The sequence below is a fragment of the Puma concolor genome, unplaced genomic scaffold (assembly GCF_028749965.1).
Source record: "Puma concolor isolate L17-30 unplaced genomic scaffold, mPumCon1.1.hap2 unalloc_scaffold_170, whole genome shotgun sequence".
NCBI lineage: Eukaryota > Metazoa > Chordata > Mammalia > Carnivora > Felidae > Puma > Puma concolor.
In genome coordinates, this window is record NW_028240203.1 from 1 (window position 1) to 22,611 (window position 22,611).

Here is a 22,611-nt window from a genome sequence, read left to right on the forward strand (position 1 = left end):
TCTACGGCCATACCACCCTGAACGCGCCCGATCTCGTCTGATCTCGGAAGCTAAGCAGGGTCGGGCCTGGTTAGTACTTGGATGGGAGACCGCCTGGGAATACCGGGTGCTGTAGGCTTTTGCCTTTTGCCTGTTGCCTGTTGCCTCTGGCCTCCTTGACCTCTCCTTTGGCGCCCGCCGCCCCTCCCCCTCCCTCCGTGTGTCCCTCTCTCCCCGGGGAGGGGAGCGCGGCTCCGGGGGCCAAACACACCCCGGCGGCCACTGCTCCCTCAGCCCCTCCCGGGCCGGCAAAGCGGCCTGGCCTGGCCTAGCCTGGCCCCGCCCCGCCCCGCCCCGCCCCCCCCCCGAGCCCGCACACCCCACGGCACTTCACAAGGGGTCCGCTCCCCGCTCCCCGCTCCCCGCACCGGGCGAAATCCCACTGCACCGGCTGGAAGCCACGCCCCAGCTTTGCACCTTTCCTGACACTGCACCCGCACGGAGGGGTGGGGGGGTGCGGCGAGGGCGGGACCGGGGGCTGGCGCCTGGGGACTGGAGGGTGGGGGCTGGGTGGGTGGATCCAAAAACACAGGAGCGGGCGGGGCAGCGAGACCCCAAACACAGACTCCGCCACAGGACTGGGCTCCCTGGGTCCCGGACCTCTTCCCTCCCTCCAGCCCCCATCCCCAGGGCCCCCGGCGTTTCGCGAGGCCCAGCTAGGGCTGCGGGCTCGCGCTGGTGATGTTCTGTGGGGGCGCTGGGGCCTCCGGGCTGGCTGCGCTCGCCCTGCGACTGGGGAGGAGGCGCTGAGAACCCGGCGGGAGGGGGGGCGCCCAGAAGGCACGGCCGGCCTGATGCCCCACGCTCGCTTCCACCCTCTTCCCAGTGAGCGGCCCGACGTGGTGCGGTGCGGTGCGGTGCGGTGCGGTGCGGTGCGGTGCGGGATGGAAGCGGAGGCGGGCGTGGGGCCAAGCCGGGAGCAGTCTGCCAGAGTCCCGGGATCGGTGAAGGCCGGGGCTTGCGCCACAGCGCCTTGCCAGGGTCCTCTTGCGCCGCCTCCGCCACCCGCCCGGGGCCCGCGGCGGAGGGCGGCGGCAGCGAGGCAGGCAGCCAGGCAGGCAGGCAGGCAGGCAGGCAGGCGCGTGCATGGGTGAAGCGCGGCACCCGCTGGGCTTGGGATGCGTGGAGCAGGCTCTTGAGGCGCCCAGCGGCAGCCGCCGGCGTCTACGGCCATACCACCCTGAACGCGCCCGATCTCGTCTGATCTCGGAAGCTAAGCAGGGTCGGGCCTGGTTAGTACTTGGATGGGAGACCGCCTGGGAATACCGGGTGCTGTAGGCTTTTGCCTTTTGCCTGTTGCCTGTTGCCTCTGGCCTCCTTGACCTCTCCTTTGGCGCCCGCCGCCCCTCCCCCTCCCTCCGTGTGTCCCTCTCTCCCCGGGGAGGGGAGCGCGGCTCCGGGGGCCAAACACACCCCGGCGGCCACTGCTCCCTCAGCCCCTCCCGGGCCGGCAAAGCGGCCTGGCCTGGCCTAGCCTGGCCCCGCCCCGCCCCGCCCCGCCCCCCCCCGAGCCCGCACACCCCACGGCACTTCACAAGGGGTCCGCTCCCCGCTCCCCGCTCCCCGCACCGGGCGAAATCCCACTGCACCGGCTGGAAGCCACGCCCCAGCTTTGCACCTTTCCTGACACTGCACCCGCACGGAGGGGTGGGGGGGTGCGGCGAGGGCGGGACCGGGGGCTGGCGCCTGGGGACTGGAGGGTGGGGGCTGGGTGGGTGGATCCAAAAACACAGGAGCGGGCGGGGCAGCGAGACCCCAAACACAGACTCCGCCACAGGACTGGGCTCCCTGGGTCCCGGACCTCTTCCCTCCCTCCAGCCCCCATCCCCAGGGCCCCCGGCGTTTCGCGAGGCCCAGCTAGGGCTGCGGGCTCGCGCTGGTGATGTTCTGTGGGGGCGCTGGGGCCTCCGGGCTGGCTGCGCTCGCCCTGCGACTGGGGAGGAGGCGCTGAGAACCCGGCGGGAGGGGGGGCGCCCAGAAGGCACGGCCGGCCTGATGCCCCACGCTCGCTTCCACCCTCTTCCCAGTGAGCGGCCCGACGTGGTGCGGTGCGGTGCGGTGCGGTGCGGTGCGGTGCGGTGCGGGATGGAAGCGGAGGCGGGCGTGGGGCCAAGCCGGGAGCAGTCTGCCAGAGTCCCGGGATCGGTGAAGGCCGGGGCTTGCGCCACAGCGCCTTGCCAGGGTCCTCTTGCGCCGCCTCCGCCACCCGCCCGGGGCCCGCGGCGGAGGGCGGCGGCAGCGAGGCAGGCAGCCAGGCAGGCAGGCAGGCAGGCAGGCAGGCGCGTGCATGGGTGAAGCGCGGCACCCGCTGGGCTTGGGATGCGTGGAGCAGGCTCTTGAGGCGCCCAGCGGCAGCCGCCGGCGTCTACGGCCATACCACCCTGAACGCGCCCGATCTCGTCTGATCTCGGAAGCTAAGCAGGGTCGGGCCTGGTTAGTACTTGGATGGGAGACCGCCTGGGAATACCGGGTGCTGTAGGCTTTTGCCTTTTGCCTGTTGCCTGTTGCCTCTGGCCTCCTTGACCTCTCCTTTGGCGCCCGCCGCCCCTCCCCCTCCCTCCGTGTGTCCCTCTCTCCCCGGGGAGGGGAGCGCGGCTCCGGGGGCCAAACACACCCCGGCGGCCACTGCTCCCTCAGCCCCTCCCGGGCCGGCAAAGCGGCCTGGCCTGGCCTAGCCTGGCCCCGCCCCGCCCCGCCCCGCCCCCCCCCCGAGCCCGCACACCCCACGGCACTTCACAAGGGGTCCGCTCCCCGCTCCCCGCTCCCCGCACCGGGCGAAATCCCACTGCACCGGCTGGAAGCCACGCCCCAGCTTTGCACCTTTCCTGACACTGCACCCGCACGGAGGGGTGGGGGGGTGCGGCGAGGGCGGGACCGGGGGCTGGCGCCTGGGGACTGGAGGGTGGGGGCTGGGTGGGTGGATCCAAAAACACAGGAGCGGGCGGGGCAGCGAGACCCCAAACACAGACTCCGCCACAGGACTGGGCTCCCTGGGTCCCGGACCTCTTCCCTCCCTCCAGCCCCCATCCCCAGGGCCCCCGGCGTTTCGCGAGGCCCAGCTAGGGCTGCGGGCTCGCGCTGGTGATGTTCTGTGGGGGCGCTGGGGCCTCCGGGCTGGCTGCGCTCGCCCTGCGACTGGGGAGGAGGCGCTGAGAACCCGGCGGGAGGGGGGGCGCCCAGAAGGCACGGCCGGCCTGATGCCCCACGCTCGCTTCCACCCTCTTCCCAGTGAGCGGCCCGACGTGGTGCGGTGCGGTGCGGTGCGGTGCGGTGCGGTGCGGTGCGGGATGGAAGCGGAGGCGGGCGTGGGGCCAAGCCGGGAGCAGTCTGCCAGAGTCCCGGGATCGGTGAAGGCCGGGGCTTGCGCCACAGCGCCTTGCCAGGGTCCTCTTGCGCCGCCTCCGCCACCCGCCCGGGGCCCGCGGCGGAGGGCGGCGGCAGCGAGGCAGGCAGCCAGGCAGGCAGGCAGGCAGGCAGGCAGGCGCGTGCATGGGTGAAGCGCGGCACCCGCTGGGCTTGGGATGCGTGGAGCAGGCTCTTGAGGCGCCCAGCGGCAGCCGCCGGCGTCTACGGCCATACCACCCTGAACGCGCCCGATCTCGTCTGATCTCGGAAGCTAAGCAGGGTCGGGCCTGGTTAGTACTTGGATGGGAGACCGCCTGGGAATACCGGGTGCTGTAGGCTTTTGCCTTTTGCCTGTTGCCTGTTGCCTCTGGCCTCCTTGACCTCTCCTTTGGCGCCCGCCGCCCCTCCCCCTCCCTCCGTGTGTCCCTCTCTCCCCGGGGAGGGGAGCGCGGCTCCGGGGGCCAAACACACCCCGGCGGCCACTGCTCCCTCAGCCCCTCCCGGGCCGGCAAAGCGGCCTGGCCTGGCCTAGCCTGGCCCCGCCCCGCCCCGCCCCGCCCCCCCCCGAGCCCGCACACCCCACGGCACTTCACAAGGGGTCCGCTCCCCGCTCCCCGCTCCCCGCACCGGGCGAAATCCCACTGCACCGGCTGGAAGCCACGCCCCAGCTTTGCACCTTTCCTGACACTGCACCCGCACGGAGGGGTGGGGGGGTGCGGCGAGGGCGGGACCGGGGGCTGGCGCCTGGGGACTGGAGGGTGGGGGCTGGGTGGGTGGATCCAAAAACACAGGAGCGGGCGGGGCAGCGAGACCCCAAACACAGACTCCGCCACAGGACTGGGCTCCCTGGGTCCCGGACCTCTTCCCTCCCTCCAGCCCCCATCCCCAGGGCCCCCGGCGTTTCGCGAGGCCCAGCTAGGGCTGCGGGCTCGCGCTGGTGATGTTCTGTGGGGGCGCTGGGGCCTCCGGGCTGGCTGCGCTCGCCCTGCGACTGGGGAGGAGGCGCTGAGAACCCGGCGGGAGGGGGGGCGCCCAGAAGGCACGGCCGGCCTGATGCCCCACGCTCGCTTCCACCCTCTTCCCAGTGAGCGGCCCGACGTGGTGCGGTGCGGTGCGGTGCGGTGCGGTGCGGTGCGGGATGGAAGCGGAGGCGGGCGTGGGGCCAAGCCGGGAGCAGTCTGCCAGAGTCCCGGGATCGGTGAAGGCCGGGGCTTGCGCCACAGCGCCTTGCCAGGGTCCTCTTGCGCCGCCTCCGCCACCCGCCCGGGGCCCGCGGCGGAGGGCGGCGGCAGCGAGGCAGGCAGCCAGGCAGGCAGGCAGGCAGGCAGGCAGGCAGGCGCGTGCATGGGTGAAGCGCGGCACCCGCTGGGCTTGGGATGCGTGGAGCAGGCTCTTGAGGCGCCCAGCGGCAGCCGCCGGCGTCTACGGCCATACCACCCTGAACGCGCCCGATCTCGTCTGATCTCGGAAGCTAAGCAGGGTCGGGCCTGGTTAGTACTTGGATGGGAGACCGCCCGGGAATACCGGGTGCTGTAGGCTTTTGCCTTTTGCCTGTTGCCTGTTGCCTCTGGCCTCCTTGACCTCTCCTTTGGCGCCCGCCGCCCCTCCCCCTCCCTCCGTGTGTCCCTCTCTCCCCGGGGAGGGGAGCGCGGCTCCGGGGGCCAAACACACCCCGGCGGCCACTGCTCCCTCAGCCCCTCCCGGGCCGGCAAAGCGGCCTGGCCTGGCCTAGCCTGGCCCCGCCCCGCCCCGCCCCGCCCCCCCCCCGAGCCCGCACACCCCACGGCACTTCACAAGGGGTCCGCTCCCCGCTCCCCGCTCCCCGCACCGGGCGAAATCCCACTGCACCGGCTGGAAGCCACGCCCCAGCTTTGCACCTTTCCTGACACTGCACCCGCACGGAGGGGTGGGGGGGTGCGGCGAGGGCGGGACCGGGGGCTGGCGCCTGGGGACTGGAGGGTGGGGGCTGGGTGGGTGGATCCAAAAACACAGGAGCGGGCGGGGCAGCGAGACCCCAAACACAGACTCCGCCACAGGACTGGGCTCCCTGGGTCCCGGACCTCTTCCCTCCCTCCAGCCCCCATCCCCAGGGCCCCCGGCGTTTCGCGAGGCCCAGCTAGGGCTGCGGGCTCGCGCTGGTGATGTTCTGTGGGGGCGCTGGGGCCTCCGGGCTGGCTGCGCTCGCCCTGCGACTGGGGAGGAGGCGCTGAGAACCCGGCGGGAGGGGGGGCGCCCAGAAGGCACGGCCGGCCTGATGCCCCACGCTCGCTTCCACCCTCTTCCCAGTGAGCGGCCCGACGTGGTGCGGTGCGGTGCGGTGCGGTGCGGTGCGGTGCGGTGCGGGATGGAAGCGGAGGCGGGCGTGGGGCCAAGCCGGGAGCAGTCTGCCAGAGTCCCGGGATCGGTGAAGGCCGGGGCTTGCGCCACAGCGCCTTGCCAGGGTCCTCTTGCGCCGCCTCCGCCACCCGCCCGGGGCCCGCGGCGGAGGGCGGCGGCAGCGAGGCAGGCAGCCAGGCAGGCAGGCAGGCAGGCAGGCAGGCGCGTGCATGGGTGAAGCGCGGCACCCGCTGGGCTTGGGATGCGTGGAGCAGGCTCTTGAGGCGCCCAGCGGCAGCCGCCGGCGTCTACGGCCATACCACCCTGAACGCGCCCGATCTCGTCTGATCTCGGAAGCTAAGCAGGGTCGGGCCTGGTTAGTACTTGGATGGGAGACCGCCTGGGAATACCGGGTGCTGTAGGCTTTTGCCTTTTGCCTGTTGCCTGTTGCCTCTGGCCTCCTTGACCTCTCCTTTGGCGCCCGCCGCCCCTCCCCCTCCCTCCGTGTGTCCCTCTCTCCCCGGGGAGGGGAGCGCGGCTCCGGGGGCCAAACACACCCCGGCGGCCACTGCTCCCTCAGCCCCTCCCGGGCCGGCAAAGCGGCCTGGCCTGGCCTAGCCTGGCCCCGCCCCGCCCCGCCCCGCCCCCCCCCGAGCCCGCACACCCCACGGCACTTCACAAGGGGTCCGCTCCCCGCTCCCCGCTCCCCGCACCGGGCGAAATCCCACTGCACCGGCTGGAAGCCACGCCCCAGCTTTGCACCTTTCCTGACACTGCACCCGCACGGAGGGGTGGGGGGGTGCGGCGAGGGCGGGACCGGGGGCTGGCGCCTGGGGACTGGAGGGTGGGGGCTGGGTGGGTGGATCCAAAAACACAGGAGCGGGCGGGGCAGCGAGACCCCAAACACAGACTCCGCCACAGGACTGGGCTCCCTGGGTCCCGGACCTCTTCCCTCCCTCCAGCCCCCATCCCCAGGGCCCCCGGCGTTTCGCGAGGCCCAGCTAGGGCTGCGGGCTCGCGCTGGTGATGTTCTGTGGGGGCGCTGGGGCCTCCGGGCTGGCTGCGCTCGCCCTGCGACTGGGGAGGAGGCGCTGAGAACCCGGCGGGAGGGGGGGCGCCCAGAAGGCACGGCCGGCCTGATGCCCCACGCTCGCTTCCACCCTCTTCCCAGTGAGCGGCCCGACGTGGTGCGGTGCGGTGCGGTGCGGTGCGGTGCGGTGCGGTGCGGGATGGAAGCGGAGGCGGGCGTGGGGCCAAGCCGGGAGCAGTCTGCCAGAGTCCCGGGATCGGTGAAGGCCGGGGCTTGCGCCACAGCGCCTTGCCAGGGTCCTCTTGCGCCGCCTCCGCCACCCGCCCGGGGCCCGCGGCGGAGGGCGGCGGCAGCGAGGCAGGCAGCCAGGCAGGCAGGCAGGCAGGCAGGCAGGCGCGTGCATGGGTGAAGCGCGGCACCCGCTGGGCTTGGGATGCGTGGAGCAGGCTCTTGAGGCGCCCAGCGGCAGCCGCCGGCGTCTACGGCCATACCACCCTGAACGCGCCCGATCTCGTCTGATCTCGGAAGCTAAGCAGGGTCGGGCCTGGTTAGTACTTGGATGGGAGACCGCCTGGGAATACCGGGTGCTGTAGGCTTTTGCCTTTTGCCTGTTGCCTGTTGCCTCTGGCCTCCTTGACCTCTCCTTTGGCGCCCGCCGCCCCTCCCCCTCCCTCCGTGTGTCCCTCTCTCCCCGGGGAGGGGAGCGCGGCTCCGGGGGCCAAACACACCCCGGCGGCCACTGCTCCCTCAGCCCCTCCCGGGCCGGCAAAGCGGCCTGGCCTGGCCTAGCCTGGCCCCGCCCCGCCCCGCCCCGCCCCCCCCCCGAGCCCGCACACCCCACGGCACTTCACAAGGGGTCCGCTCCCCGCTCCCCGCTCCCCGCACCGGGCGAAATCCCACTGCACCGGCTGGAAGCCACGCCCCAGCTTTGCACCTTTCCTGACACTGCACCCGCACGGAGGGGTGGGGGGGTGCGGCGAGGGCGGGACCGGGGGCTGGCGCCTGGGGACTGGAGGGTGGGGGCTGGGTGGGTGGATCCAAAAACACAGGAGCGGGCGGGGCAGCGAGACCCCAAACACAGACTCCGCCACAGGACTGGGCTCCCTGGGTCCCGGACCTCTTCCCTCCCTCCAGCCCCCATCCCCAGGGCCCCCGGCGTTTCGCGAGGCCCAGCTAGGGCTGCGGGCTCGCGCTGGTGATGTTCTGTGGGGGCGCTGGGGCCTCCGGGCTGGCTGCGCTCGCCCTGCGACTGGGGAGGAGGCGCTGAGAACCCGGCGGGAGGGGGGGCGCCCAGAAGGCACGGCCGGCCTGATGCCCCACGCTCGCTTCCACCCTCTTCCCAGTGAGCGGCCCGACGTGGTGCGGTGCGGTGCGGTGCGGTGCGGTGCGGTGCGGTGCGGGATGGAAGCGGAGGCGGGCGTGGGGCCAAGCCGGGAGCAGTCTGCCAGAGTCCCGGGATCGGTGAAGGCCGGGGCTTGCGCCACAGCGCCTTGCCAGGGTCCTCTTGCGCCGCCTCCGCCACCCGCCCGGGGCCCGCGGCGGAGGGCGGCGGCAGCGAGGCAGGCAGCCAGGCAGGCAGGCAGGCAGGCAGGCAGGCGCGTGCATGGGTGAAGCGCGGCACCCGCTGGGCTTGGGATGCGTGGAGCAGGCTCTTGAGGCGCCCAGCGGCAGCCGCCGGCGTCTACGGCCATACCACCCTGAACGCGCCCGATCTCGTCTGATCTCGGAAGCTAAGCAGGGTCGGGCCTGGTTAGTACTTGGATGGGAGACCGCCTGGGAATACCGGGTGCTGTAGGCTTTTGCCTTTTGCCTGTTGCCTGTTGCCTCTGGCCTCCTTGACCTCTCCTTTGGCGCCCGCCGCCCCTCCCCCTCCCTCCGTGTGTCCCTCTCTCCCCGGGGAGGGGAGCGCGGCTCCGGGGGCCAAACACACCCCGGCGGCCACTGCTCCCTCAGCCCCTCCCGGGCCGGCAAAGCGGCCTGGCCTGGCCTAGCCTGGCCCCGCCCCGCCCCGCCCCGCCCCCCCCCGAGCCCGCACACCCCACGGCACTTCACAAGGGGTCCGCTCCCCGCTCCCCGCTCCCCGCACCGGGCGAAATCCCACTGCACCGGCTGGAAGCCACGCCCCAGCTTTGCACCTTTCCTGACACTGCACCCGCACGGAGGGGTGGGGGGGTGCGGCGAGGGCGGGACCGGGGGCTGGCGCCTGGGGACTGGAGGGTGGGGGCTGGGTGGGTGGATCCAAAAACACAGGAGCGGGCGGGGCAGCGAGACCCCAAACACAGACTCCGCCACAGGACTGGGCTCCCTGGGTCCCGGACCTCTTCCCTCCCTCCAGCCCCCATCCCCAGGGCCCCCGGCGTTTCGCGAGGCCCAGCTAGGGCTGCGGGCTCGCGCTGGTGATGTTCTGTGGGGGCGCTGGGGCCTCCGGGCTGGCTGCGCTCGCCCTGCGACTGGGGAGGAGGCGCTGAGAACCCGGCGGGAGGGGGGGCGCCCAGAAGGCACGGCCGGCCTGATGCCCCACGCTCGCTTCCACCCTCTTCCCAGTGAGCGGCCCGACGTGGTGCGGTGCGGTGCGGTGCGGTGCGGTGCGGTGCGGTGCGGGATGGAAGCGGAGGCGGGCGTGGGGCCAAGCCGGGAGCAGTCTGCCAGAGTCCCGGGATCGGTGAAGGCCGGGGCTTGCGCCACAGCGCCTTGCCAGGGTCCTCTTGCGCCGCCTCCGCCACCCGCCCGGGGCCCGCGGCGGAGGGCGGCGGCAGCGAGGCAGGCAGCCAGGCAGGCAGGCAGGCAGGCAGGCAGGCAGGCGCGTGCATGGGTGAAGCGCGGCACCCGCTGGGCTTGGGATGCGTGGAGCAGGCTCTTGAGGCGCCCAGCGGCAGCCGCCGGCGTCTACGGCCATACCACCCTGAACGCGCCCGATCTCGTCTGATCTCGGAAGCTAAGCAGGGTCGGGCCTGGTTAGTACTTGGATGGGAGACCGCCCGGGAATACCGGGTGCTGTAGGCTTTTGCCTTTTGCCTGTTGCCTGTTGCCTCTGGCCTCCTTGACCTCTCCTTTGGCGCCCGCCGCCCCTCCCCCTCCCTCCGTGTGTCCCTCTCTCCCCGGGGAGGGGAGCGCGGCTCCCGGAGCCAAACACACCCCGGCGGCCACTGCTCCCTCAGCCCCTCCCGGGCCGGCAAAGCGGCCTGGCCTGGCCTAGCCTGGCCCCGCCCCGCCCCGCCCCGCCCCCCCCCCCCGAGCCCGCACACCCCACGGCACTTCACAAGGGGTCCGCTCCCCGCTCCCCGCTCCCCGCACCGGGCGAAATCCCACTGCACCGGCTGGAAGCCACGCCCCAGCTTTGCACCTTTCCTGACACTGCACCCGCACGGAGGGGTGGGGGGGTGCGGCGAGGGCGGGACCGGGGGCTGGCGCCTGGGGACTGGAGGGTGGGGGCTGGGTGGGTGGATCCAAAAACACAGGAGCGGGCGGGGCAGCGAGACCCCAAACACAGACTCCGCCACAGGACTGGGCTCCCTGGGTCCCGGACCTCTTCCCTCCCTCCAGCCCCCATCCCCAGGGCCCCCGGCGTTTCGCGAGGCCCAGCTAGGGCTGCGGGCTCGCGCTGGTGATGTTCTGTGGGGGCGCTGGGGCCTCCGGGCTGGCTGCGCTCGCCCTGCGACTGGGGAGGAGGCGCTGAGAACCCGGCGGGAGGGGGGGCGCCCAGAAGGCACGGCCGGCCTGATGCCCCACGCTCGCTTCCACCCTCTTCCCAGTGAGCGGCCCGACGTGGTGCGGTGCGGTGCGGTGCGGTGCGGTGCGGTGCGGGATGGAAGCGGAGGCGGGCGTGGGGCCAAGCCGGGAGCAGTCTGCCAGAGTCCCGGGATCGGTGAAGGCCGGGGCTTGCGCCACAGCGCCTTGCCAGGGTCCTCTTGCGCCGCCTCCGCCACCCGCCCGGGGCCCGCGGCGGAGGGCGGCGGCAGCGAGGCAGGCAGCCAGGCAGGCAGGCAGGCAGGCAGGCAGGCGCGTGCATGGGTGAAGCGCGGCACCCGCTGGGCTTGGGATGCGTGGAGCAGGCTCTTGAGGCGCCCAGCGGCAGCCGCCGGCGTCTACGGCCATACCACCCTGAACGCGCCCGATCTCGTCTGATCTCGGAAGCTAAGCAGGGTCGGGCCTGGTTAGTACTTGGATGGGAGACCGCCTGGGAATACCGGGTGCTGTAGGCTTTTGCCTTTTGCCTGTTGCCTGTTGCCTCTGGCCTCCTTGACCTATCCTTTGGCGCCCGCCGCCCCTCCCCCTCCCTCCGTGTGTCCCTCTCTCCCCGGGGAGGGGAGCGCGGCTCCGGGGGCCAAACACACCCCGGCGGCCACTGCTCCCTCAGCCCCTCCCGGGCCGGCAAAGCGGCCTGGCCTGGCCTAGCCTGGCCCCGCCCCGCCCCGCCCCGCCCCCCCCCGAGCCCGCACACCCCACGGCACTTCACAAGGGGTCCGCTCCCCGCTCCCCGCTCCCCGCACCGGGCGAAATCCCACTGCACCGGCTGGAAGCCACGCCCCAGCTTTGCACCTTTCCTGACACTGCACCCGCACGGAGGGGTGGGGGGGTGCGGCGAGGGCGGGACCGGGGGCTGGCGCCTGGGGACTGGAGGGTGGGGGCTGGGTGGGTGGATCCAAAAACACAGGAGCGGGCGGGGCAGCGAGACCCCAAACACAGACTCCGCCACAGGACTGGGCTCCCTGGGTCCCGGACCTCTTCCCTCCCTCCAGCCCCCATCCCCAGGGCCCCCGGCGTTTCGCGAGGCCCAGCTAGGGCTGCGGGCTCGCGCTGGTGATGTTCTGTGGGGGCGCTGGGGCCTCCGGGCTGGCTGCGCTCGCCCTGCGACTGGGGAGGAGGCGCTGAGAACCCGGCGGGAGGGGGGGCGCCCAGAAGGCACGGCCGGCCTGATGCCCCACGCTCGCTTCCACCCTCTTCCCAGTGAGCGGCCCGACGTGGTGCGGTGCGGTGCGGTGCGGTGCGGTGCGGTGCGGGATGGAAGCGGAGGCGGGCGTGGGGCCAAGCCGGGAGCAGTCTGCCAGAGTCCCGGGATCGGTGAAGGCCGGGGCTTGCGCCACAGCGCCTTGCCAGGGTCCTCTTGCGCCGCCTCCGCCACCCGCCCGGGGCCCGCGGCGGAGGGCGGCGGCAGCGAGGCAGGCAGCCAGGCAGGCAGGCAGGCAGGCAGGCAGGCAGGCGCGTGCATGGGTGAAGCGCGGCACCCGCTGGGCTTGGGATGCGTGGAGCAGGCTCTTGAGGCGCCCAGCGGCAGCCGCCGGCGTCTACGGCCATACCACCCTGAACGCGCCCGATCTCGTCTGATCTCGGAAGCTAAGCAGGGTCGGGCCTGGTTAGTACTTGGATGGGAGACCGCCTGGGAATACCGGGTGCTGTAGGCTTTTGCCTTTTGCCTGTTGCCTGTTGCCTCTGGCCTCCTTGACCTCTCCTTTGGCGCCCGCCGCCCCTCCCCCTCCCTCCGTGTGTCCCTCTCTCCCCGGGGAGGGGAGCGCGGCTCCGGGGGCCAAACACACCCCGGCGGCCACTGCTCCCTCAGCCCCTCCCGGGCCGGCAAAGCGGCCTGGCCTGGCCTAGCCTGGCCCCGCCCCGCCCCGCCCCGCCCCCCCCCCGAGCCCGCACACCCCACGGCACTTCACAAGGGGTCCGCTCCCCGCTCCCCGCTCCCCGCACCGGGCGAAATCCCACTGCACCGGCTGGAAGCCACGCCCCAGCTTTGCACCTTTCCTGACACTGCACCCGCACGGAGGGGTGGGGGGGTGCGGCGAGGGCGGGACCGGGGGCTGGCGCCTGGGGACTGGAGGGTGGGGGCTGGGTGGGTGGATCCAAAAACACAGGAGCGGGCGGGGCAGCGAGACCCCAAACACAGACTCCGCCACAGGACTGGGCTCCCTGGGTCCCGGACCTCTTCCCTCCCTCCAGCCCCCATCCCCAGGGCCCCCGGCGTTTCGCGAGGCCCAGCTAGGGCTGCGGGCTCGCGCTGGTGATGTTCTGTGGGGGCGCTGGGGCCTCCGGGCTGGCTGCGCTCGCCCTGCGACTGGGGAGGAGGCGCTGAGAACCCGGCGGGAGGGGGGGCGCCCAGAAGGCACGGCCGGCCTGATGCCCCACGCTCGCTTCCACCCTCTTCCCAGTGAGCGGCCCGACGTGGTGCGGTGCGGTGCGGTGCGGTGCGGTGCGGGATGGAAGCGGAGGCGGGCGTGGGGCCAAGCCGGGAGCAGTCTGCCAGAGTCCCGGGATCGGTGAAGGCCGGGGCTTGCGCCACAGCGCCTTGCCAGGGTCCTCTTGCGCCGCCTCCGCCACCCGCCCGGGGCCCGCGGCGGAGGGCGGCGGCAGCGAGGCAGGCAGCCAGGCAGGCAGGCAAGCAGGCAGGCAGGCAGGCAGGCGCGTGCATGGGTGAAGCGCGGCACCCGCTGGGCTTGGGATGCGTGGAGCAGGCTCTTGAGGCGCCCAGCGGCAGCCGCCGGCGTCTACGGCCATACCACCCTGAACGCGCCCGATCTCGTCTGATCTCGGAAGCTAAGCAGGGTCGGGCCTGGTTAGTACTTGGATGGGAGACCGCCTGGGAATACCGGGTGCTGTAGGCTTTTGCCTTTTGCCTGTTGCCTGTTGCCTCTGGCCTCCTTGACCTCTCCTTTGGCGCCCGCCGCCCCTCCCCCTCCCTCCGTGTGTCCCTCTCTCCCCGGGGAGGGGAGCGCGGCTCCGGGGGCCAAACACACCCCGGCGGCCACTGCTCCCTCAGCCCCTCCCGGGCCGGCAAAGCGGCCTGGCCTGGCCTAGCCTGGCCCCGCCCCGCCCCGCCCCGCCCCCCCCCGAGCCCGCACACCCCACGGCACTTCACAAGGGGTCCGCTCCCCGCTCCCCGCTCCCCGCACCGGGCGAAATCCCACTGCACCGGCTGGAAGCCACGCCCCAGCTTTGCACCTTTCCTGACACTGCACCCGCACGGAGGGGTGGGGGGGTGCGGCGAGGGCGGGACCGGGGGCTGGCGCCTGGGGACTGGAGGGTGGGGGCTGGGTGGGTGGATCCAAAAACACAGGAGCGGGCGGGGCAGCGAGACCCCAAACACAGACTCCGCCACAGGACTGGGCTCCCTGGGTCCCGGACCTCTTCCCTCCCTCCAGCCCCCATCCCCAGGGCCCCCGGCGTTTCGCGAGGCCCAGCTAGGGCTGCGGGCTCGCGCTGGTGATGTTCTGTGGGGGCGCTGGGGCCTCCGGGCTGGCTGCGCTCGCCCTGCGACTGGGGAGGAGGCGCTGAGAACCCGGCGGGAGGGGGGGCGCCCAGAAGGCACGGCCGGCCTGATGCCCCACGCTCGCTTCCACCCTCTTCCCAGTGAGCGGCCCGACGTGGTGCGGTGCGGTGCGGTGCGGTGCGGTGCGGTGCGGTGCGGGATGGAAGCGGAGGCGGGCGTGGGGCCAAGCCGGGAGCAGTCTGCCAGAGTCCCGGGATCGGTGAAGGCCGGGGCTTGCGCCACAGCGCCTTGCCAGGGTCCTCTTGCGCCGCCTCCGCCACCCGCCCGGGGCCCGCGGCGGAGGGCGGCGGCAGCGAGGCAGGCAGCCAGGCAGGCAGGCAGGCAGGCAGGCAGGCGCGTGCATGGGTGAAGCGCGGCACCCGCTGGGCTTGGGATGCGTGGAGCAGGCTCTTGAGGCGCCCAGCGGCAGCCGCCGGCGTCTACGGCCATACCACCCTGAACGCGCCCGATCTCGTCTGATCTCGGAAGCTAAGCAGGGTCGGGCCTGGTTAGTACTTGGATGGGAGACCGCCTGGGAATACCGGGTGCTGTAGGCTTTTGCCTTTTGCCTGTTGCCTGTTGCCTCTGGCCTCCTTGACCTCTCCTTTGGCGCCCGCCGCCCCTCCCCCTCCCTCCGTGTGTCCCTCTCTCCCCGGGGAGGGGAGCGTGGCTCCGGGGGCCAAACACACCCCGGCGGCCACTGCTCCCTCAGCCCCTCCCGGGCCGGCAAAGCGGCCTGGCCTGGCCTAGCCTGGCCCCGCCCCGCCCCGCCCCGCCCCCCCCCCGAGCCCGCACACCCCACGGCACTTCACAAGGGGTCCGCTCCCCGCTCCCCGCTCCCCGCACCGGGCGAAATCCCACTGCACCGGCTGGAAGCCACGCCCCAGCTTTGCACCTTTCCTGACACTGCACCCGCACGGAGGGGTGGGGGGGTGCGGCGAGGGCGGGACCGGGGGCTGGCGCCTGGGGACTGGAGGGTGGGGGCTGGGTGGGTGGATCCAAAAACACAGGAGCGGGCGGGGCAGCGAGACCCCAAACACAGACTCCGCCACAGGACTGGGCTCCCTGGGTCCCGGACCTCTTCCCTCCCTCCAGCCCCCATCCCCAGGGCCCCCGGCGTTTCGCGAGGCCCAGCTAGGGCTGCGGGCTCGCGCTGGTGATGTTCTGTGGGGGCGCTGGGGCCTCCGGGCTGGCTGCGCTCGCCCTGCGACTGGGGAGGAGGCGCTGAGAACCCGGCGGGAGGGGGGGCGCCCAGAAGGCACGGCCGGCCTGATGCCCCACGCTCGCTTCCACCCTCTTCCCAGTGAGCGGCCCGACGTGGTGCGGTGCGGTGCGGTGCGGTGCGGTGCGGGATGGAAGCGGAGGCGGGCGTGGGGCCAAGCCGGGAGCAGTCTGCCAGAGTCCCGGGATCGGTGAAGGCCGGGGCTTGCGCCACAGCGCCTTGCCAGGGTCCTCTTGCGCCGCCTCCGCCACCCGCCCGGGGCCCGCGGCGGAGGGCGGCGGCAGCGAGGCAGGCAGCCAGGCAGGCAGGCAGGCAGGCAGGCAGGCAGGCAGGCGCGTGCATGGGTGAAGCGCGGCACCCGCTGGGCTTGGGATGCGTGGAGCAGGCTCTTGAGGCGCCCAGCGGCAGCCGCCGGCGTCTACGGCCATACCACCCTGAACGCGCCCGATCTCGTCTGATCTCGGAAGCTAAGCAGGGTCGGGCCTGGTTAGTACTTGGATGGGAGACCGCCTGGGAATACCGGGTGCTGTAGGCTTTTGCCTTTTGCCTGTTGCCTGTTGCCTCTGGCCTCCTTGACCTCTCCTTTGGCGCCCGCCGCCCCTCCCCCTCCCTCCGTGTGTCCCTCTCTCCCCGGGGAGGGGAGCGCGGCTCCGGGGGCCAAACACACCCCGGCGGCCACTGCTCCCTCAGCCCCTCCCGGGCCGGCAAAGCGGCCTGGCCTGGCCTAGCCTGGCCCCGCCCCGCCCCGCCCCGCCCCCCCCCGAGCCCGCACACCCCACGGCACTTCACAAGGGGTCCGCTCCCCGCTCCCCGCTCCCCGCACCGGGCGAAATCCCACTGCACCGGCTGGAAGCCACGCCCCAGCTTTGCACCTTTCCTGACACTGCACCCGCACGGAGGGGTGGGGGGGTGCGGCGAGGGCGGGACCGGGGGCTGGCGCCTGGGGACTGGAGGGTGGGGGCTGGGTGGGTGGATCCAAAAACACAGGAGCGGGCGGGGCAGCGAGACCCCAAACACAGACTCCGCCACAGGACTGGGCTCCCTGGGTCCCGGACCTCTTCCCTCCCTCCAGCCCCCATCCCCAGGGCCCCCGGCGTTTCGCGAGGCCCAGCTAGGGCTGCGGGCTCGCGCTGGTGATGTTCTGTGGGGGCGCTGGGGCCTCCGGGCTGGCTGCGCTCGCCCTGCGACTGGGGAGGAGGCGCTGAGAACCCGGCGGGAGGGGGGGCGCCCAGAAGGCACGGCCGGCCTGATGCCCCACGCTCGCTTCCACCCTCTTCCCAGTGAGCGGCCCGACGTGGTGCGGTGCGGTGCGGTGCGGTGCGGTGCGGGATGGAAGCGGAGGCGGGCGTGGGGCCAAGCCGGGAGCAGTCTGCCAGAGTCCCGGGATCGGTGAAGGCCGGGGCTTGCGCCACAGCGCCTTGCCAGGGTCCTCTTGCGCCGCCTCCGCCACCCGCCCGGGGCCCGCGGCGGAGGGCGGCGGCAGCGAGGCAGGCAGCCAGGCAGGCAGGCAGGCAGGCAGGCAGGCAGGCAGGCGCGTGCATGGGTGAAGCGCGGCACCCGCTGGGCTTGGGATGCGTGGAGCAGGCTCTTGAGGCGCCCAGCGGCAGCCGCCGGCGTCTACGGCCATACCACCCTGAACGCGCCCGATCTCGTCTGATCTCGGAAGCTAAGCAGGGTCGGGCCTGGTTAGTACTTGGATGGGAGACCGCCTGGGAATACCGGGTGCTGTAGGCTTTTGCCTTTTGCCTGTTGCCTGTTGCCTCTGGCCTCCTTGACCTCTCCTTTGGCGCCCGCCGCCCCTCCCCCTCCCTCCGTGTGTCCCTCTCTCCCCGGGGAGGGGAGCGCGGCTCCGGGGGCCAAACACACCCCGGCGGCCACTGCTCCCTCAGCCCCTCCCGGGCCGGCAAAGCGGCCTGGCCTGGCCTAGCCTGGCCCCGCCCCGCCCCGCCCCGCCCCCCCCCGAGCCCGCACACCCCACGGCACTTCACAAGGGGTCCGCTCCCCGCTCCCCGCTCCCCGCACCGGGCGAAATCCCACTGCACCGGCTGGAAGCCACGCCCCAGCTTTGCACCTTTCCTGACACTGCACCCGCACGGAGGGGTGGGGGGGTGCGGCGAGGGCGGGACCGGGGGCTGGCGCCTGGGGACTGGAGGGTGGGGGCTGGGTGGGTGGATCCAAAAACACAGGAGCGGGCGGGGCAGCGAGACCCCAAACACAGACTCCGCCACAGGACTGGGCTCCCTGGGTCCCGGACCTCTTCCCTCCCTCCAGCCCCCATCCCCAGGGCCCCCGGCGTTTCGCGAGGCCCAGCTAGGGCTGCGGGCTCGCGCTGGTGATGTTCTGTGGGGGCGCTGGGGCCTCCGGGCTGGCTGCGCTCGCCCTGCGACTGGGGAGGAGGCGCTGAGAACCCGGCGGGAGGGGGGGCGCCCAGAAGGCACGGCCGGCCTGATGCCCCACGCTCGCTTCCACCCTCTTCCCAGTGAGCGGCCCGACGTGGTGCGGTGCGGTGCGGTGCGGTGCGGTGCGGTGCGGTGCGGGATGGAAGCGGAGGCGGGCGTGGGGCCAAGCCGGGAGCAGTCTGCCAGAGTCCCGGGATCGGTGAAGGCCGGGGCTTGCGCCACAGCGCCTTGCCAGGGTCCTCTTGCGCCGCCTCCGCCACCCGCCCGGGGCCCGCGGCGGAGGGCGGCGGCAGCGAGGCAGGCAGCCAGGCAGGCAGGCAGGCAGGCAGGCAGGCGCGTGCATGGGTGAAGCGCGGCACCCGCTGGGCTTGGGATGCGTGGAGCAGGCTCTTGAGGCGCCCAGCGGCAGCCGCCGGCGTCTACGGCCATACCACCCTGAACGCGCCCGATCTCGTCTGATCTCGGAAGCTAAGCAGGGTCGGGCCTGGTTAGTACTTGGATGGGAGACCGCCTGGGAATACCGGGTGCTGTAGGCTTTTGCCTTTTGCCTGTTGCCTGTTGCCTCTGGCCTCCTTGACCTCTCCTTTGGCGCCCGCCGCCCCTCCCCCTCCCTCCGTGTGTCCCTCTCTCCCCGGGGAGGGGAGCGCGGCTCCGGGGGCCAAACACACCCCGGCGGCCACTGCTCCCTCAGCCCCTCCCGGGCCGGCAAAGCGGCCTGGCCTGGCCTAGCCTGGCCCCGCCCCGCCCCGCCCCGCCCCCCCCCCCGAGCCCGCACACCCCACGGCACTTCACAAGGGGTCCGCTCCCCGCTCCCCGCTCCCCGCACCGGGCGAAATCCCACTGCACCGGCTGGAAGCCACGCCCCAGCTTTGCACCTTTCCTGACACTGCACCCGCACGGAGGGGTGGGGGGGTGCGGCGAGGGCGGGACCGGGGGCTGGCGCCTGGGGACTGGAGGGTGGGGGCTGGGTGGGTGGATCCAAAAACACAGGAGCGGGCGGGGCAGCGAGACCCCAAACACAGACTCCGCCACAGGACTGGGCTCCCTGGGTCCCGGACCTCTTCCCTCCCTCCAGCCCCCATCCCCAGGGCCCCCGGCGTTTCGCGAGGCCCAGCTAGGGCTGCGGGCTCGCGCTGGTGATGTTCTGTGGGGGCGCTGGGGCCTCCGGGCTGGCTGCGCTCGCCCTGCGACTGGGGAGGAGGCGCTGAGAACCCGGCGGGAGGGGGGGCGCCCAGAAGGCACGGCCGGCCTGATGCCCCACGCTCGCTTCCACCCTCTTCCCAGTGAGCGGCCCGACGTGGTGCGGTGCGGTGCGGTGCGGTGCGGTGCGGGATGGAAGCGGAGGCGGGCGTGGGGCCAAGCCGGGAGCAGTCTGCCAGAGTCCCGGGATCGGTGAAGGCCGGGGCTTGCGCCACAGCGCCTTGCCAGGGTCCTCTTGCGCCGCCTCCGCCACCCGCCCGGGGCCCGCGGCGGAGGGCGGCGGCAGCGAGGCAGGCAGCCAGGCAGGCAGGCAGGCAGGCAGGCAGGCAGGCAGGCGCGTGCATGGGTGAAGCGCGGCACCCGCTGGGCTTGGGATGCGTGGAGCAGGCTCTTGAGGCGCCCAGCGGCAGCCGCCGGCGTCTACGGCCATACCACCCTGAACGCGCCCGATCTCGTCTGATCTCGGAAGCTAAGCAGGGTCGGGCCTGGTTAGTACTTGGATGGGAGACCGCCTGGGAATACCGGGTGCTGTAGGCTTTTGCCTTTTGCCTGTTGCCTGTTGCCTCTGGCCTCCTTGACCTCTCCTTTGGCGCCCGCCGCCCCTCCCCCTCCCTCCGTGTGTCCCTCTCTCCCCGGGGAGGGGAGCGCGGCTCCGGGGGCCAAACACACCCCGGCGGCCACTGCTCCCTCAGCCCCTCCCGGGCCGGCAAAGCGGCCTGGCCTGGCCTAGCCTGGCCCCGCCCCGCCCCGCCCCGCCCCCCCCCGAGCCCGCACACCCCACGGCACTTCACAAGGGGTCCGCTCCCCGCTCCCCGCTCCCCGCACCGGGCGAAATCCCACTGCACCGGCTGGAAGCCACGCCCCAGCTTTGCACCTTTCCTGACACTGCACCCGCACGGAGGGGTGGGGGGGTGCGGCGAGGGCGGGACCGGGGGCTGGCGCCTGGGGACTGGAGGGTGGGGGCTGGGTGGGTGGATCCAAAAACACAGGAGCGGGCGGGGCAGCGAGACCCCAAACACAGACTCCGCCACAGGACTGGGCTCCCTGGGTCCCGGACCTCTTCCCTCCCTCCAGCCCCCATCCCCAGGGCCCCCGGCGTTTCGCGAGGCCCAGCTAGGGCTGCGGGCTCGCGCTGGTGATGTTCTGTGGGGGCGCTGGGGCCTCCGGGCTGGCTGCGCTCGCCCTGCGACTGGGGAGGAGGCGCTGAGAACCCGGCGGGAGGGGGGGCGCCCAGAAGGCACGGCCGGCCTGATGCCCCACGCTCGCTTCCACCCTCTTCCCAGTGAGCGGCCCGACGTGGTGCGGTGCGGTGCGGTGCGGTGCGGGATGGAAGCGGAGGCGGGCGTGGGGCCAAGCCGGGAGCAGTCTGCCAGAGTCCCGGGATCGGTGAAGGCCGGGGCTTGCGCCACAGCGCCTTGCCAGGGTCCTCTTGCGCCGCCTCCGCCACCCGCCCGGGGCCCGCGGCGGAGGGCGGCGGCAGCGAGGCAGGCAGCCAGGCAGGCAGGCAGGCAGGCAGGCAGGCAGGCGCGTGCATGGGTGAAGCGCGGCACCCGCTGGGCTTGGGATGCGTGGAGCAGGCTCTTGAGGCGCCCAGCGGCAGCCGCCGGCGTCTACGGCCATACCACCCTGAACGCGCCCGATCTCGTCTGATCTCGGAAGCTAAGCAGGGTCGGGCCTGGTTAGTACTTGGATGGGAGACCGCCTGGGAATACCGGGTGCTGTAGGCTTTTGCCTTTTGCCTGTTGCCTGTTGCCTCTGGCCTCCTTGACCTCTCCTTTGGCGCCCGCCGCCCCTCCCCCTCCCTCCGTGTGTCCCTCTCTCCCCGGGGAGGGGAGCGCGGCTCCGGGAGCCAAACACACCCCGGCGGCCACTGCTCCCTCAGCCCCTCCCGGGCCGGCAAAGCGGCCTGGCCTGGCCTAGCCTGGCCCCGCCCCGCCCCGCCCCGCCCCCCCCCCGAGCCCGCACACCCCACGGCACTTCACAAGGGGTCCGCTCCCCGCTCCCCGCTCCCCGCACCGGGCGAAATCCCACTGCACCGGCTGGAAGCCACGCCCCAGCTTTGCACCTTTCCTGACACTGCACCCGCACGGAGGGGTGGGGGGGTGCGGCGAGGGCGGGACCGGGGGCTGGCGCCTGGGGACTGGAGGGTGGGGGCTGGGTGGGTGGATCCAAAAACACAGGAGCGGGCGGGGCAGCGAGACCCCAAACACAGACTCCGCCACAGGACTGGGCTCCCTGGGTCCCGGACCTCTTCCCTCCCTCCAGCCCCCATCCCCAGGGCCCCCGGCGTTTCGCGAGGCCCAGCTAGGGCTGCGGGCTCGCGCTGGTGATGTTCTGTGGGGGCGCTGGGGCCTCCGGGCTGGCTGCGCTCGCCCTGCGACTGGGGAGGAGGCGCTGAGAACCCGGCGGGAGGGGGGGCGCCCAGAAGGCACGGCCGGCCTGATGCCCCACGCTCGCTTCCACCCTCTTCCCAGTGAGCGGCCCGACGTGGTGCGGTGCGGTGCGGTGCGGTGCGGTGCGGGATGGAAGCGGAGGCGGGCGTGGGGCCAAGCCGGGAGCAGTCTGCCAGAGTCCCGGGATCGGTGAAGGCCGGGGCTTGCGCCACAGCGCCTTGCCAGGGTCCTCTTGCGCCGCCTCCGCCACCCGCCCGGGGCCCGCGGCGGAGGGCGGCGGCAGCGAGGCAGGCAGCCAGGCAGGCAGGCAGGCAGGCAGGCAGGCAGGCAGGCGCGTGCATGGGTGAAGCGCGGCACCCGCTGGGCTTGGGATGCGTGGAGCAGGCTCTTGAGGCGCCCAGCGGCAGCCGCCGGCGTCTACGGCCATACCACCCTGAACGCGCCCGATCTCGTCTGATCTCGGAAGCTAAGCAGGGTCGGGCCTGGTTAGTACTTGGATGGGAGACCGCCTGGGAATACCGGGTGCTGTAGGCTTTTGCCTTTTGCCTGTTGCCTGTTGCCTCTGGCCTCCTTGACCTCTCCTTTGGCGCCCGCCGCCCCTCCCCCTCCCTCCGTGTGTCCCTCTCTCCCCGGGGAGGGGAGCGCGGCTCCGGGGGCCAAACACACCCCGGCGGCCACTGCTCCCTCAGCCCCTCCCGGGCCGGCAAAGCGGCCTGGCCTGGCCTAGCCTGGCCCCGCCCCGCCCCGCCCCGCCCCCCCCCGAGCCCGCACACCCCACGGCACTTCACAAGGGGTCCGCTCCCCGCTCCCCGCTCCCCGCACCGGGCGAAATCCCACTGCACCGGCTGGAAGCCACGCCCCAGCTTTGCACCTTTCCTGACACTGCACCCGCACGGAGGGGTGGGGGGGTGCGGCGAGGGCGGGACCGGGGGCTGGCGCCTGGGGACTGGAGGGTGGGGGCTGGGTGGGTGGATCCAAAAACACAGGAGCGGGCGGGGCAGCGAGACCCCAAACACAGACTCCGCCACAGGACTGGGCTCCCTGGGTCCCGGACCTCTTCCCTCCCTCCAGCCCCCATCCCCAGGGCCCCCGGCGTTTCGCGAGGCCCAGCTAGGGCTGCGGGCTCGCGCTGGTGATGTTCTGTGGGGGCGCTGGGGCCTCCGGGCTGGCTGCGCTCGCCCTGCGACTGGGGAGGAGGCGCTGAGAACCCGGCGGGAGGGGGGGCGCCCAGAAGGCACGGCCGGCCTGATGCCCCACGCTCGCTTCCACCCTCTTCCCAGTGAGCGGCCCGACGTGGTGCGGTGCGGTGCGGTGCGGTGCGGGATGGAAGCGGAGGCGGGCGTGGGGCCAAGCCGGGAGCAGTCTGCCAGAGTCCCGGGATCGGTGAAGGCCGGGGCTTGCGCCACAGCGCCTTGCCAGGG

At 73.4% G+C, this 22,611-nt stretch overlaps 19 non-coding genes across 19 annotated transcripts; all 19 read left to right on the plus strand.

Moving 5' to 3' along the window:
* Positions 1–118, plus strand: LOC147571576 (5S ribosomal RNA). The gene has a single exon (XR_015247270.1). It is a non-coding gene; the product is annotated as a 5S ribosomal RNA (ribosomal RNA).
* Positions 119–1,201: 1,083 nt separating this feature from the next.
* On the plus strand, positions 1,202–1,320 carry LOC147571577 (5S ribosomal RNA). Its single transcript, XR_015247246.1, has one exon. It is a non-coding gene; the product is annotated as a 5S ribosomal RNA (ribosomal RNA).
* A 1,082-nt stretch (positions 1,321–2,402) lies between these two features.
* LOC147571578 (5S ribosomal RNA) lies at positions 2,403–2,521 on the plus strand. Its single transcript, XR_015247257.1, has one exon. It is a non-coding gene; the product is annotated as a 5S ribosomal RNA (ribosomal RNA).
* A 1,083-nt stretch (positions 2,522–3,604) lies between these two features.
* On the plus strand, positions 3,605–3,723 carry LOC147571579 (5S ribosomal RNA). The gene has a single exon (XR_015247268.1). It is a non-coding gene; the product is annotated as a 5S ribosomal RNA (ribosomal RNA).
* Positions 3,724–4,804: 1,081 nt separating this feature from the next.
* Positions 4,805–4,923, plus strand: LOC147571580 (5S ribosomal RNA). Its single transcript, XR_015247265.1, has one exon. It is a non-coding gene; the product is annotated as a 5S ribosomal RNA (ribosomal RNA).
* Positions 4,924–6,006: 1,083 nt separating this feature from the next.
* LOC147571581 (5S ribosomal RNA) lies at positions 6,007–6,125 on the plus strand. The gene has a single exon (XR_015247271.1). It is a non-coding gene; the product is annotated as a 5S ribosomal RNA (ribosomal RNA).
* A 1,082-nt stretch (positions 6,126–7,207) lies between these two features.
* Positions 7,208–7,326, plus strand: LOC147571582 (5S ribosomal RNA). Its single transcript, XR_015247272.1, has one exon. It is a non-coding gene; the product is annotated as a 5S ribosomal RNA (ribosomal RNA).
* Positions 7,327–8,409: 1,083 nt separating this feature from the next.
* On the plus strand, positions 8,410–8,528 carry LOC147571583 (5S ribosomal RNA). The gene has a single exon (XR_015247247.1). It is a non-coding gene; the product is annotated as a 5S ribosomal RNA (ribosomal RNA).
* A 1,086-nt stretch (positions 8,529–9,614) lies between these two features.
* LOC147571584 (5S ribosomal RNA) lies at positions 9,615–9,733 on the plus strand. Its single transcript, XR_015247266.1, has one exon. It is a non-coding gene; the product is annotated as a 5S ribosomal RNA (ribosomal RNA).
* A 1,080-nt stretch (positions 9,734–10,813) lies between these two features.
* LOC147571585 (5S ribosomal RNA) lies at positions 10,814–10,932 on the plus strand. The gene has a single exon (XR_015247248.1). It is a non-coding gene; the product is annotated as a 5S ribosomal RNA (ribosomal RNA).
* A 1,081-nt stretch (positions 10,933–12,013) lies between these two features.
* On the plus strand, positions 12,014–12,132 carry LOC147571586 (5S ribosomal RNA). Its single transcript, XR_015247249.1, has one exon. It is a non-coding gene; the product is annotated as a 5S ribosomal RNA (ribosomal RNA).
* A 1,081-nt stretch (positions 12,133–13,213) lies between these two features.
* Positions 13,214–13,332, plus strand: LOC147571587 (5S ribosomal RNA). Its single transcript, XR_015247250.1, has one exon. It is a non-coding gene; the product is annotated as a 5S ribosomal RNA (ribosomal RNA).
* Positions 13,333–14,414: 1,082 nt separating this feature from the next.
* Positions 14,415–14,533, plus strand: LOC147571588 (5S ribosomal RNA). Its single transcript, XR_015247251.1, has one exon. It is a non-coding gene; the product is annotated as a 5S ribosomal RNA (ribosomal RNA).
* A 1,081-nt stretch (positions 14,534–15,614) lies between these two features.
* On the plus strand, positions 15,615–15,733 carry LOC147571589 (5S ribosomal RNA). Its single transcript, XR_015247252.1, has one exon. It is a non-coding gene; the product is annotated as a 5S ribosomal RNA (ribosomal RNA).
* Positions 15,734–16,813: 1,080 nt separating this feature from the next.
* Positions 16,814–16,932, plus strand: LOC147571590 (5S ribosomal RNA). Its single transcript, XR_015247253.1, has one exon. It is a non-coding gene; the product is annotated as a 5S ribosomal RNA (ribosomal RNA).
* Positions 16,933–18,014: 1,082 nt separating this feature from the next.
* Positions 18,015–18,133, plus strand: LOC147571591 (5S ribosomal RNA). Its single transcript, XR_015247254.1, has one exon. It is a non-coding gene; the product is annotated as a 5S ribosomal RNA (ribosomal RNA).
* A 1,082-nt stretch (positions 18,134–19,215) lies between these two features.
* LOC147571592 (5S ribosomal RNA) lies at positions 19,216–19,334 on the plus strand. Its single transcript, XR_015247255.1, has one exon. It is a non-coding gene; the product is annotated as a 5S ribosomal RNA (ribosomal RNA).
* A 1,071-nt stretch (positions 19,335–20,405) lies between these two features.
* On the plus strand, positions 20,406–20,524 carry LOC147571593 (5S ribosomal RNA). Its single transcript, XR_015247256.1, has one exon. It is a non-coding gene; the product is annotated as a 5S ribosomal RNA (ribosomal RNA).
* Positions 20,525–21,605: 1,081 nt separating this feature from the next.
* Positions 21,606–21,724, plus strand: LOC147571594 (5S ribosomal RNA). The gene has a single exon (XR_015247258.1). It is a non-coding gene; the product is annotated as a 5S ribosomal RNA (ribosomal RNA).
* The last annotated feature ends 887 nt before the right edge of the window (positions 21,725–22,611 follow it).